The sequence below is a fragment of the Suncus etruscus genome, chromosome 5 (genome assembly GCF_024139225.1).
Source record: "Suncus etruscus isolate mSunEtr1 chromosome 5, mSunEtr1.pri.cur, whole genome shotgun sequence".
In the NCBI taxonomy this organism is placed as follows: Eukaryota; Metazoa; Chordata; class Mammalia; order Eulipotyphla; family Soricidae; genus Suncus; species Suncus etruscus.
Genome location: NC_064852.1, coordinates 15,542,540 through 15,552,876, shown reverse-complemented (window position 1 = coordinate 15,552,876; position 10,337 = coordinate 15,542,540). Strand labels below are relative to the sequence as shown.

The following is a 10,337-nucleotide window of genomic DNA, read 5'->3' as shown; positions in this document are numbered from 1 at the left end:
GGACTGTGGAAGGCTGCGGAAATTTTTTGTTAGACTTCAGCATTTAAAAAATTTTTATAATTAACAATCGCCAATTTATCAAAAACTTTTAAACTGAACATAAATGATTTTTGTTAAACTTTTTAGTTATTATTTTAAAGCTAGATGCTATTTTTTAGCTATAAATACATATTCTATAGGCCTGAACTTACACATAGCAGGAAAGTTGGGTGACTGCAAAGTCCAGAAATTCTCCAGGGAAAAGTTATCCCCGATGGCCATTGAGAAATTTGGGGTTTGCCATCCCTCACACTTTCCGCCATGTTTTTAGAAGGACAAAGCTAGCTTAATACATAATTTTTAACACATGATTTTTAGTTGCAAGATGCCAGTTTGTGAACTGACCAGACTGAACCAGGTTGAAAAAATTAATTAAAATTTGAAAAATGGATAAGGCTTTAAAAATTGTATTATTATAAAATGTAGAGATAACAAATAAACAGACAAAACAAAACAACACTAAACACAACATTTTACACTTGTGGCCACTTTCATTCATCACAACAGACACATAAACAGACAAAAGGATTGATTTAAGACTTATTTATAAAAAATTGACAAGCGCTTTTAAATATTTAGCTAGCATGTTTGTGAGAAGAAAAAAAAATTTTGTAGAAAAACTTTTTTAGTTTTGAGAAGTACTTAATGTAGATGGAGTGGAACTTTGCTGAAAATAAATTTTAAGGTTTAGATTTAACACAAAACATTTTTAAAACAATTTTAATTTGAAGTTTAAAACATTAAGTAAAATGGTTAATGAGCACTGTAGAAGGAGTCTTTACTCTGAAGTATGAAATCATTTGCTGTAAATGAATAGGTTTTATTTAAATTGGTTTTGCAGTAGAACAGTAAGACAGCTGCAATAAAGTGTTAAAATTTTTATGATTAAACACAATAGCATGAACTATGATTATTAAAGGTATAAAAACTGATTTTAAAAAACAAACAACTGTTTTTACTTTGAAGACTTTAAGTGAATAATTTGTAAAAAATATTATATACTAAATTAACTAAATGCTTAGATTATTATAAAATATAGTTAAAGACATCTGATGCATTTACACACCTAGAACTTAAGACTAAAATTATATTTAATACTAGTTAATTTGCTTATAAAGTTTAGTTACTTTTATATATTACTTATAAAATTATATATAATATATTTTTCATTTATATTATTTTTTCACTGCGACACAAATATACAGATTTGTATAATGTGCTGATATTTTGAATGCACTTAAAATAATAGTTCTTTCAATGCAGAAATAAAGAACAACCATTGCTGTAGCACAAAGTTAAAACTAAGGGTACTATAAAGCACACCTAGGTGTTCACTGTGCATTAATTAACTATATAGTTTAAAAAAGGCTAACTACATTATTTTTCACATAATTTTGTAAATACTTTAAAAATTAAAATAAAACTTTTAATAGAAATATAAGATTTAAATTTAACACTTTTGTGTTCGTTTGGATTTTAAAACACAAAGAAGTTTTTCTTTTACCAATATTTTGTTATCTGTAAAGTGACAGAATTATGACCTTGCTTTAAAATTTTCTGAGAGGCATGAAAAAAAAAAAGTTTATTGCCCTTATGTTCCTGTTGCTTTTTAATGTTTTAATAATTACTTTACACCACTTAATGCACTAAACTTAATAACACATATCTGACAAAGTGTAGGGCTAACAAGGTGAAGCAGAGTCTTTCACTGATAACTCGGGGAGGGGCCAGCACAGTTAACAGCAGGAAGGTTAGAGGCAAATTATTTACAGTTAGCAGGGTGTAATGATATATAGGAAAAAAAAAGCAATCTTTTAAGATTAATTACTAATTTATTGGAATTAGAGGGAATGGCAACTGAAGAGGGGAGTCTGGGTTGCAAAAGCACCATGGGGATCATGGTTTTATTAATTGATTTGAGAATATGCAAGAGATGCTACTTTTCAGATTTCTTTTGAATAACAAAGATTGGGTATTTCAAGGTGAAATGGAAGGCTTAAAGTGGGAGTGGCAGGGCCTGAGCTGGCTGTTTCCCAAGGCTGGCAGGAAAGAGGCTGAAGGAGGCTGAGGGCTGGTTTGAGCAAAATTGTCCTGAGTAAAAGGTACATTAGGCTCAGAAGTTTTAACAGCAAAGTGTAGATATCGCAATGTTTTATGGCTTAGCAGATGATACTTTGTAATTATCCTGCTTACTGTGCCCTTAGAATTTTTTGTAGGCACTGCAGCAGTTTCTGTTTTATGGCACTTAGCCTCACTTTCATTAGTTTGTCTCTTTGAGTTCTCAAGAGGGGGGGCCTGGCCGTGGAATTCAGTGGGCAGAGGACAGACAACTATAGATTTAGGAGGGGGGGGGGAACGCCTGAAAGGCAGAAACCTGTGAATTAAGAGAAGCAGCCTGTTTTTGAAGGCTTAAGATTTGTTTAAGATTTTTAATTTGGCTAAGTAGTTTCATTTCTATAGCTTTAAGAGGGGGAGCGGTGAGAGGAGGGAATCTGCCATGGTTAGGGACTGAGCGTCTTGGGCATTTAGAATTTTTCCCCTGGGGTGCGGGGGATCAGTGGGAGGCGTTTGAGAAGGTAGCTGTGGAGGCTGCTGAGCAGGCGGGGAGGGGGGGGGAGACTTTTTCCATTAGGGAGAAAGACAGGAAAGGTAGTAGCACTGGTTTTTGAGCTAAGAGCATTATCAAGTTTGTTAGAGAGGTGAGACACCATGGATGTAATTGTGGTGAGTTGGGAGCTTAAGTCAGAAAAAGGGGGGGGGGAGGGAGAAAGCAGCAACAGTTTGTTGCCGGTGTGGGGGAGCTGCTGGAATGCTGGCTTTGGGGAGCGACTTCCAGGCACGGAGGGCAGCAAGAGCCATGTTGGCAAGCTGGGACCTGGAAAGTGTGTGCTGTACCTTTAAGGTATGAAAAGAGGCGAGGCCAGCTATACGAGCTTAGAGATCAGGATTCCTGCCTATTTGCAGGGGCTTTGCAATGGAAAAAAAAGTTAACTTCCCAAGAGACAAAGAGTTCAGCTTTTAGATTCTAAGCAGGAGAGCGTGTAAGGGGCTTGGGGGCCATAGGAGGTTACGGCTTGAAATGGCTCTTTGAGGCTTTTCCAATTAAAGGCTTTGTATTGTTGCAATTGCTGGCTAAGGAGGGGAGGGTGGTGAGGGGAGTAAAGGTTTTGGTGGAACAGGGACGGAGCTGAGGCTAGGGAAGTGAAGGGCTGTTTAGGATTTTGCACAGAGGGTGCAGCGGCCTCTTCTGTAGGGGTCTGGGTGCATAGAGCAGAAGCATGGACAGAAGTAAGGGAGGGATATAAATGAGAAGATTAGAGAGATCTTTAAGAGCATTAGTTACTTTGGAGACAAAGGTAGAAGAATCAGTGGTGGAGGGAGGACAAGGGGAAGTATTCTCAGAGGGAGAAGGGAGATGAGAGACAGAATTAGAACGAGAGGGAGTCCTGGAACACTCACGGGAGACTTGTTGTACATGAGATTCAACGGCATGGATGATGTCTTTGGCGGTTCCGGCATTTTTAGTTACAATGATATCTCTTAACAGGCTCCAATATTGGAACATAATTTTTTCCTTCTGTGAATCATCATTATTTACAAAATAATCACTCATTTCATGTCCTACTTTGTCCCAAGTGGACGCAACAATTTCTGGACAGGTAATAATAAACCAATGACATACATTATGAATAAACATAAGAAAATTACAAATATTCTTTTTGGTAACCTCTACATGTCTGGCTTTCAACTCAGACTGAATATCAATAATGAATTTAAGTTCAGTACTCAATGAAACACCCATGGAAGTGAAGCCAACGGGCGAAGCCCCAAGAGCCAATCAGGGGCGGTGATCAGAACGACTGAAAAAACTGCAGTTTAAATATTTGATTAAGGCTAACTCGTTTCAACGCCTACCCGGATGGGGTATATCCTGCGATTTACGAAACAGCTCCGGACTCGCCGACCCGTAGTCGTTCGGAGTGTGGCGGTGGTCTTCAAGCCCAGCGTTGGGCGCCAAAATGCGGGGTCCTGAAGCCCCCCAGGGGGGCCCGGCCAGCAGGAATTAGCTGGGAAGACTTCTCAGACAACCGCACTCCTATTTTGCTGGGTAGAAGCACAACCACACTGTAAAAAATCTGAGAGAGGTTAATAATAAAGACCCAAGGCAATGTCTCACTGCTCAAGGGCAACTTTATTTGGCTACAGCTCCTTCTTATATAGAGAAGGAGAAGGGGGCAGTACAAGGGTGATGTCAATCACACTTTTGGCATGAAAATTACTTCATTATTCCAAATAAGGCAAGTGGGCAATACTTCTTGCAGTATCCATGGAAACATCTTGTGACTTTCTAGCTGCATTTCTAAACTTGACTATCAGGAGGTGGTGCAAGATGTGCTTGCCTCAGTGATCTTGAACAGACAATGTAGCATATACACAATAATGAATGTCTTGTAAACTCAGGGATATGGTTAAGGGAGTAAGGCCTCTTTTCTGGGAATGGTACTGGGCTGTGTTGCTCTCCTCCGGGCTAAAAGATTAATTATACTTTGCAGCTGCATTTTCCTTTCTCTTTGGCCCAAGAACTTACAGCAAGACTGCATGTAGCCTTTAGGTGAAAGGCTGGATTATGGCAGAAAGAACAGCAAAATGGCCTCAAACAAGTCAGTCCCCAACACTCTATGTTTTTTTTTTCCCTCCTAGAAGTGTAATCTGAAGTGGAACTGGAAACCATTTTGGATGAGAATTAGAATCTGTAAATGCCTATGGTCAGTCTTTGCACTTCTAATTGGACATGATATCAAATGCTCTCTGGGTTTTTACTTGCTTTATTATTATTATTGTTGTTATTATTATGGGGGTGTTCTGGCCTCACCCGGGGATTCTCCTCTCTCTAAATTTTGGGAGTGGCCAGTTTTGCTGACCAGAGGTGACATTCTTTGCCATGGCACCAGAATCCCAAGTAGCAGATGATCTGTGGTGGCATTTGGCATGGCATGTTGGGGTGGTGCTAGGGGTGGAAGTCAAGGCCTCGGGCTCACAAGGTGAGTGCTTTGGCCAAATGGTCACTTCGGCCTGCTAGAGGTGTTTATTGGACTTCATCTGTACAGTGGCCCTGAGGAGGAATGTTCTATTCCCTCTCCCCATTTTACAGACAAGAAAACAGAAGCTCCAGGTATGTAGGATCAGGCCTCTAAGGAAGTGGCAGCCATGACTCCAGTTCAGGTGAGCCTGAACCCCCAAGTCTCTAACCTGAGCTCCAGCTACTCCCACAGCCCTGCTAGGATGAAGCTTCTAGAACTGTAGACTCTGCCCAGCAGGATAACTGCTCTGTCACCCCAGTTTTTGATTTGTTTTTGTGTAATGATTTTTTTCAGGCCACACGGAGAAGTACTCATGGGTTACTCCTGGCTCTATACTCAGGGATCATTCCTGGCAAACTCAGGGGACCATATGCAATGCCGGAGATTGAGCCTGAGTCGGCTGCATTCAAGGCAAACACCCTCTCCACTGTACTATGGCTTCAGTCCCTGCTTTATTTTGGAAGTCACATCTAGTAGTGGTCAAGGCTTATTCCTGGTTCTGTGCTCACAAGTCACACGTAGGACTCAGGGAACATATGGGGTGCTGAGAATGGAACTTGCATCAACACAACCCACTGTACATTCTCTCCTGTCCCTCCATCACCCCATATCTGAAAGTGATTTATCAGTTTTTTTTATTTATTTATTTATTTATCAAATTTATCACCTGTACCCCTCCTGGAGTGTCCTAGTGCCCTCTACTCCTAGCGCCAGTTGCAGCAAAGCCAAGTTGAGGGCCTGTCAGTCTCTGAGAAAAGCAGGGAGAGCCCGCCCCCAGGCAACTCTAAACACAGGCTGTCTCCCTGGCCCCCCACTTTCCCGCCTCCTCTCCACGCCCCTCCTCTGTTCCTTTTGTCAGCTCACTTTCCCCCCACGCACCCATTTCTGACAGCAGCACCCCCTCCCACTTACTCCATGGAGATTGGGTTCACAGTCTGTCTCCCAAGACTAGCCTGACCCCTCAGTTTGGGGGAGCAGAGAGGCAGTGCTGGGTCTTGGTGTGACCTTATGAGGTGAACCTTCCATAAGCATCCCTGAGTGCCCTGACTCCCAGTTTTGAATGACACCCAACCATGGCTCTCCCCTGAACCAGGAAACAGGGATCCCCTCTCTGTCTTGGGAACAGACCAACTCCTGACCTCTTGCCCTCTGGAGATATCTGGGGTGACTTTGGAGGGGCCAGACAGCCAGGCTTTGGGTCTTGAGTCTGATGTGGACAAGCTGAGATCTTACCTTTAGGTAATCCCCCAGGGGTCCTGTGAAGGCCTCCTTCTCCCACCACCTCCTTTATTTATTTATTTTTTTTTTGTTTTTGGGCCACACCCAGCGGTGCTCAGGGGTTACTCCTGGCTGTCTGCTCAGAAATAGCTCCTGGCAGGCACGGGGGACCATATGGGACACCGGGATTCGAACCAACCACCTTTGGTCCTGGATCGGCTGCTTGCAAGGCAAACTGTGCTATCTCTCCGGGCCCTCTTTTTTTTTTTTAGAAATTACTTCTTGGGGCCAGAGCAGTGGCGCAAGCAATAGGGCATCTATCTGCCTTGCATGCTCTAACCTAGAACAGACAGTGGTTCTATCACCCGGAGTCCCATATGGTCCCCCAAGCCAGGAGTTATCCCTGAGCGTCACCGAGTATGGACCAACACACACACACACACACACACACACACACACACACAAGAAAAAAACAGAAATTACTCCTGGGGGACCAGGGTGATGATTGCACAATGATAGGGTATTTGCTTTGCACACAGTCAACACCAAACGAACCCCAGCATCCCATATGGTCCGCTGAGGCTGCCAGGATCAATTTCTGAGCACAGAGCCAGGAGTAATCCTTGAGCACTGCAAGGTGTGACCTGAAAAAAAAAAACCTAAAATAAATAAATGAAGTTAAATTGCTTCTAAAAAAAATTACTCCTGGCAGGCTCCAGGGACCATATGGATGGGAGGACACCTGGGACAGAACCTGGGTTGGTCACATGCAAGACACACCCTCCCCACTTTGATAGCATGCCCTCCTTTGGAGGGGGCATGCCTAAGGGCTAATATATTCCTGGTCTGTGCTCAGGAGTGACCACTGGTGGTATTTGGTGGACATACACAGCAGAAAGCAGACCAGCACCTTCAGGCTAACGAGTTTTCTCCAGGCCGCTTCTCCCTCTGCCCATAACTCCTGCTCTGGTGCTCTGGTGCTCGGTCCTTTTAGTCCTCAAATCCCTCCTCCTCTCCCCCTTGTAGACTGAGACCCTTTCCCCAGCGATTAACAAGTGCCAGCCCCCTTCTGCATATCCCAGCCCAGCCTGTACACATGGAGGGCGTTTTGACCAGATGTTGAATCTACAAAACCAAAATAGCAGCGATTTTGTTGAATGGATCGCAACCCTCGGAGCCATCTGCTTGCCACATCCCACCCAGGGCCTATAAATGCTTGCCGCCTTCTGGGGCAGAGACGCGGGCCCCCCAGAGCTGCCTGAGCGTATTTATAAGGCTCTCACACCCCCAACGCCTCCAGTCTTCCTGCTGATGGAGAGCGGAGAGACTCTGAATTCTGGGTTACAGCTGGCTTTGCCCACTGGCTTTTTCTTTTTTATCTGATTGCTGGGAGAATCACACACACACACACACACACACACACACACACACACACACACACTTTCTTATTTGGAAGATGGATGTGGGCCATGACATCATGCTTTCCAGAAGATTCATCTCTTTACCCCATTAAGCCCACTGATGACCCAAGCCTTGAACTTGCTTCTGATTAAAATTTCAAAAAAGCAGGGGTGAGAGTAATAACACAGAGTGAGTAAGGCATTTGTCTTTTACACAGCCCATCCAGGATGATCCCCAGCATCCCATTTGGCCCCTCAAGCCCACCAGGAGTGATTCCTAAGTGCAGAGCCAGAGTAACTCCTGAGCATAGTAGCTCAAAAAACAAACAAGGGGCCAGAGAGATAGCACAGCGGTAGGGGGTTTGCTTTGTATGCGGCCGACCTAGGAGGAACCCTGGTTTGATTCCTGGCATCTCCCATGGTCCCCCAAGCCTACCAGGAATGATATCTGAGCACAGCCCAAAAATTAAACCAAAACAAAAAAGGATAAGAGGGCAACAGAGGGCCCGGAGAGATAGCACAGTGGCGTTTGCCTTGCAAGCAGCCGATCCAGGACCAAAGGTGGTTCGAATCCCGGTGTCCCACATGGTCCCCCGTGCCTGCCAGGAGCTATTTCTGAGCAGAGAGCCAGGAGTAACCCCTGAGCAATGCCAGCCATGTGGCCCAAAAACCAAAAAAAAAAAAAAAAAAAGAGGGCAACAGAGATAATACAACAGGTGGGGAGGCTAGAGAGATAGCATGGAGATAAGGTGCTTGCCTTACTTGCAGAAGAGCGGCGGTTCGAACCCCGGCATCCCATATGGTCTCCCAAGCCTGCCAGGAGTGATTTCTGAGTGTAGAGCCAGGAGTAAACCCTGAGCACTGCTGGGTGTGACCCAAAAACCAAAAAAAAAAAAAAAAAAAAAATTACAACAGGTAGGGCATTTACCTTCCATGAGCCCCATCAGGTTCACTCTCTGGTTAGCCCATACAGTTCCCTGAGCACTGCTGAGAGATCTCAGAGCACAAAGCCAGGAGTAAGTCCTGAGCACCATTAGATTTGGCCCCGAAATATAAGAAGCAAAGAAATAAAAGTGCCTGTCTTCCCCCTTTGCCTGCTGTGCCTGTTCTCACCCTCATCTCTGCCTTTTCCCTTTTGGAGACCATATGGGATGGGGAATGACTTTTATTTTGGCAGGAGGGAAGGGAGGAATTTGGGCAAAACCCAGAGGTGCTCAGGGATTACTCCTGGCTCTGTGCTCCCGGATCACTCCTGGTAGGGCTCAGGAGACCCTAAGTGGTGTCGAGAATTGGACCCGAGTAAGCTGTGTGCAAAGCAAATGCCTTACTATTCCTCCAGCCCCTTGGGGGCTACAAAAAGCTAAAAAGACGGGGACTGGGGGAGCTTTCAAGGGTTAGAGTACATGTCTGCCATATATAACACCCTCAGTTGATCCCTGGCACTGCCTGCCAAGGGTGTGAGCCCCATAAAAAGAAAACAAACCGGGAAACAGAAGGTCGCTTGAATGGGACAAAAGGAAAGGAGGACTCTGGTCTGCTTCCTGCTGATGTAAATCACTGAATTCCTACACTGTGTATGTCCAGCCAAGCACTGCCAGGATCTCTCCTGAGCACAGACCAGAAATAGCCCCTAAGCATGTCCCACTCCCCACATAACCAAATAAACATGAGCTGGAATGCTAATACAGCAGGTAGAATGCTTGCTTGCCTGTAGACAGCTGACCTGAGTTTGATCCCTGGCATTCCATATGGTCCCCTTAGCCCCACCAGGAGTAATTTCTGAGCACAAAGCCAGGAGTAACCCTTGAGTACTTCCGGGTGTGGCCCCAAAACAAAAAAAAAAGTGCAGCAAGGAAATTTCATACCTGTGTGCCTCTGAACAGAGAAGGGTGAGGGGGACATTGTAGCAACAATGCCTGTGGGGACCAGACTTTGTGGATCTGTGGATATATAAAGAACCAGACACTCTGACATGCTAGAGACTGGGGACAATATCTGGCCTTTGTCACGAGGCTGAGCACACACCAGGACTGGGAGGAGTGGGAGGAGGTGGCAGGGCTAGCTGGGAGAGCTACAGTCCATGGGAGTCTTAGCTTAGCCTTACTTTGGACCCAAGCCTGAGGCCTTCTGGTTGACTCAGGACCCACATCTCCGGAGACACCTGCTGACTGAGGGTGTAGCCAGTCATATGCAGAATCTCAGCAGGAACAAAGGTCCAGGAAACTCTCTTTCAGGGAAGCTAAGTTGGCACAGTGCTCAGGAAAGAATGATGGTGCAGAATGATAATACAGCGGGGGAGGGGGGACTTGCCTTGAAGATGACTAACCCAGGTTTGATCCCTGACAATCCTTATGGCCCCTGAGCACCACCAGGAGTGATCCCTGAGCACAAGTGTGGCACACAACACAAAACCAACGTAGAGAATGAGACACTAGAATGATAGTACAGCAGAGAGGGCATTTGTCTTACATGTGACCAACCCAAGTTCAACCCCTCAGTCCTTGCCTTGGCATCCCTGGCATCCCGTATGGTTCCTCTGAGCTTCCCAAGAGTGATTCTTGAGTATAGAGCCAGGCACACACATGCCCAAGTATTGCCC

The 10,337-nt window shown here is 44.8% G+C and overlaps 1 non-coding gene across 1 annotated transcript; it reads right to left on the bottom strand.

Moving 5' to 3' along the window:
- Nucleotides 1-1,251: 1,251 nt before the first annotated feature.
- LOC126009983 (small nucleolar RNA SNORA22) lies at nucleotides 1,252-1,381 on the bottom strand. Its single transcript, XR_007496130.1, has one exon. It is a non-coding gene; the product is annotated as a small nucleolar RNA SNORA22 (small nucleolar RNA).
- Nucleotides 1,382-10,337: the final 8,956 nt, after the last annotated feature.